Source organism: Carcharodon carcharias, assembly GCF_017639515.1.
Source record: "Carcharodon carcharias isolate sCarCar2 chromosome 27 unlocalized genomic scaffold, sCarCar2.pri SUPER_27_unloc_1, whole genome shotgun sequence".
NCBI lineage: Eukaryota > Metazoa > Chordata > Chondrichthyes > Lamniformes > Lamnidae > Carcharodon > Carcharodon carcharias.
In genome coordinates this window covers 4210383-4214714 of record NW_024470624.1, presented here as the reverse complement: position 1 = coordinate 4214714, position 4332 = coordinate 4210383, and positions in this window count along the sequence as shown.

Genomic DNA, 4332 nt, shown 5'->3' with positions numbered 1-4332 from the left:
CACAAAGCCCGCGCTCTGAATGGCTGGAGGACCAGAGGCCTTCCGGTCCTCCAATTCTTCCCATTGGTCAGTCCCCCGTATGCTGACAATGAGGGACACGATTGGCTTGCCACAGTAGCCAGTAGGAAAATCTGCAGGACAGGAAGAGCGCTGCTCATCCAACCAATCAGAGTGCGGGTCTTGTTCTGGTTCCCCGCCTCTCCCTTGGACATGCGCAGTCCCGGGCCGCCCGCCCGCGCGGCAGATAGAGCGGGAGATTGTGGGAGTTTCGGCTTCTGCTACTCATCTGGAGCCCAGACTCCAAAGTCCTGGGACTGGGATGGAAAGTGGGGGTGGGGGGTGCAGTGACCCCGCCCTGACACAAAGTACATGGGGATAGTCACTAGATTTAATTGTGACGCCCCCTTAGCAAAACAATTTGCTAACTTCAGGTGTAAAGATTTAGACACCTGGGTGACAGATTGAGGAGGGCAATAGGTGAGTGTGAAACTGAACCCGGGAGTCAGTACCCTCAGGGGAGGAGAACTGAGGAAATGCAGGAGGAGGATAGTACGATCAATTGGGGTTACAACCAATAGGGAGAATCGAGTATGTGGGGGACAGAGATTTCAAGTTTAAGAGGGAAAAGGATTTTTTTATCAACTAGAATATCAGTTTCAAATTTCTATTGTGTATTTACTATGATGGCTTTTGTAAACACCTTTTAAAGTGCAATGGAGAGGGAGGATTTGCAGATGGGAAAATCAAACCAAGCATCAGGTAACGATTTGACAGAGCCATTTGATTCACCAGGGTCTGATGGTCATCAGCGATTGAATATGGGAGGAGAAATGTTTGTCTGTTCGAAAATACTTCAAACATCATTGTGACTGAAAGAGCATCGAGACAAACACAACCATGTGAGAGTGTTCCACTGCAGTGACTGTGGAAAGAGCTTTAACCAGTTACACAGCCTGAAAAGACCATTTCCAGCAGGAAGAGACCATGTATATGAGGCTTGAGAAGATTGTTGAACTTGAAGACACACAAGGGCACCCGCACCAGGGATAAACTGTGGAAGTGTGGGGACCGTGCAACAGAATTCCATCTCCCCTCTGCACCCCACGCTGCCCCCTCACATCTGCACCGGAAACTCATCAATGCATTCACACCAGGGACACGCCATTCACCTGAACTGTGAGTGGGAATGGATTCACTCAGCTTCACTCGCACCTGCTTTTAGACCAGTGAGATCACACTGTGAAGAAGCTGTTCACCTGTTCGGTTTGTGGGAAACAATCAGTGATCCATCCAACCTGCTCTTTGCATGTCGCAGAGCAGATTTCCACTGAAATAATTCACAAAAGCTGATGAAGTACATTTATTTTATCCTGGACAGTAAATAGTGTTTTTCCGACCACAAAAGGTAGATCTAAAATAAATACATTTGTCTTCTTCCACTGTGTCTACAGCACAGGGCCAAGCCATGTGTCTCAATTGGTCTGTCAGTATTTATGCTCCACAGGAGCCTCCACCCACCCCTCTTCATCTTCCCCCCCATCAGCATATCCTTCCCTTCCTTTCTCCCTCATGTATGTATCGAGATTCCCCTTAAATGTATTCATGCTATTCACCTCAACCACTCTTGGTAGCGAGTTCCACATTCTCACCACTCGCTGGGTAAAGAAGTTTGTCATGAAATCCCTACTGGATTATTGAACCCCTTCATCATCTTAAAGACTTCCATCAGGTTACCCTTCAGTCTTCTCTTTTCTAGAGAAAAGCAGCCCCAGCCTTTCCTGAGGGTTAAATACTCTCAGTTCAGGGATTATTCTTATGAATCTTTGTTGCCCCTTCTCCAGTGCCTCTATTTCCTTTTTCTAAATGGAGATCAGAAATGTTGACAGTACTCCCAGTGTAGTCTAACCATGGTTCAAAACAAGTTGAATATAACCTCCCTGTTTTTCAATTATATCCCTCCAGAATGGAACCCTATATCTGGGCCCCACACTTTAGGAAAGATGTGAAGTTCTTAGAGAGGGTGCAGGGCAGATTCACGAGAATGGCACCAGTGTTGAAGGACTTCAGTTAGCTGGAGAGACTGGTGCAGCTGAAATTATTTTATTTTGACCATTGTGACCTTAGGAGAGAGGAGGCCATTCATCTCATTGAGTCCATGCCAGCTCTCCATGGAGCCCCCTGTTAAGATAGCATCCACCTTCCTTCCTACCTGTTCACCAAAAACCACCACCTCCCCCCGCCCCACTCCCAAAGCTGCCCAAACCCACCCGGCCTAATACCCCGGACATATCTTGCTCCAGGATTCATTGCACCTTCTTGGAACCAGTTGCAGTCCTGGAAGTGCCATAATGCCCTCATGGCATGGCTTGGAATGCTGGAACTGCTGCCAATCCAATTGGCTAGTGGTTCCTGAAGGTGGGACTCCCTCCCCAGCGAGGGGCAGAAGTCCTGGAAATCTCACCCTGCCTCACTGAACCCGCCCGCAGTGTGTTCTGGCTGCGGGGTGGGCTGGTGTGCAGCAAGTTGGCTTCCGTAAAGTCATAGCATCATTACGGCACAGAAGGAGTCTGTTCGGCGACCGGAGTGTGCACTGACTTCCTGTGGAGCAATTAGTCAATCCCATTGCCCCTCTGTATCCCCATAACCCTGCAAGTTGATTTCCTTCAAGTGCCTATCCAATTTCATTTTGAAATCACATTTCCCTTTCCACCACCCTTGTTGGCAGTGAGTTACAGATCATGACCACTCTGTGCCTAAATAAAGTTCTTCCTCACATCCCCCTCCCACTGTATCTTTGAGAAATACAGTACTGTATATCACTAATTTTGAGTCCAGTTATACGTACATGTATATATATATATGTGTGTGTGTGTGTGGAGATATACAGCCTGCATAAAGAATTTCAGGTCTCTCTGTCCAGGACATGAAGCTGGATTTTAAATCTTTGACAAGAAGGATGAGCAAATTGTCTGTGTGTAGCTGAAAGACAATTTGTGTTTTTTCTCTGATTCTTATCTCCTGATGCCATTAATCCTTCTCAAACACTCTGATTAGAAACATCAAGTATTGTTAAGGGGACACAATAATGTCCTGACTGAGTCAACTGCAGATCCACTGACTTTCCAAAATCAATTGCCTTATCTTGCTCCATGTCCAGTTGCATTGGTGCCTTTTTCATGGAAGGTTTACTGAACAGTAAAGGTATCTCACTAGAGTCTACACCAGTCCTGATAAAGTGGCTGACTCCAGCTATTTTGCATGAAATAACAACTCTTTTTAGTGACTTGAAAGTGTTCACATCACCAAACCTAAACAAGTAGAACTTTCATACTCCTTAACCCTGTGTCGATCCTCACTGAGGTGAATCTGGATAACATTTTCACCAATCTGATCCACATACTGTCGAAGTGCAGCCACTGTCTAACACACTCATCACTGGATCAAAGCTCCTTGTGACTAGTACAATTCCTTCAGAGTGATTATCATCATCATCTTCAGCCTCAGAATTCTCTGTATCATGTGTCACTTTGAAGACCCTGATTTTCCACTTTGGGCAGTTCATCACATAATGATATTTTGAGTCAGACCTGAAACACCTGTTAATTGTTCTCTGGCCATTCCTGGGGTTCATTCACCTATTAGTGCTGTTCCAATCCTGTCTTTTGTTGTGATATCCAGATCTGCTAAAGATGCTTTCACCCTCATTCGAAATCTGTCAAAGTCCAGCTATGCTTCATAGGGATCCAATAGATCATCTTTCTCATAAATCTCATCAATGAACCCGAATAGAAGATCCAAACCTTCATCAGTATTTAACTGATGGGCATCCAGCTCACTAAATACTTTGCTTCTGATTTTACTTTTGTTGGGAAGTGACAATGCCAACACCAGACCTTGTTTCCTCCTTGGTAGGGACATAACCCGTGTCTACATCTCCACTTCATTCTTCCACTGGTCGTGTGGCTCAGACTCCGAGAACATCGGCGGGTAATCAGACCCTGACAATTTCCATAATATAAAAGCAAATTACTGCAGATGCTGGAAATCTGACACAAAAACAGAAACGGCTGGAAAAACTCAGCAAGTCTAGCAGCATCTGTGGAGAGAGAAACAGAGTTAACATTTCGAGTCCGTATGGCCCTTCTTCAGAGCAATTCCCCGACAATTTCCACTTGTTTTCTGCCATTTCTCACAAAAGCTACTCGAATTGTCAGCTTCTGTCTGAAATGTTATTTTCCTTTAGTTTCCACCCTCCACTATTAGACAAGTATTCTCTGTTACCATGTTATAATCCTGACAGCCTGATGGTGAAGCAAGAAACTGGAGCCAGTC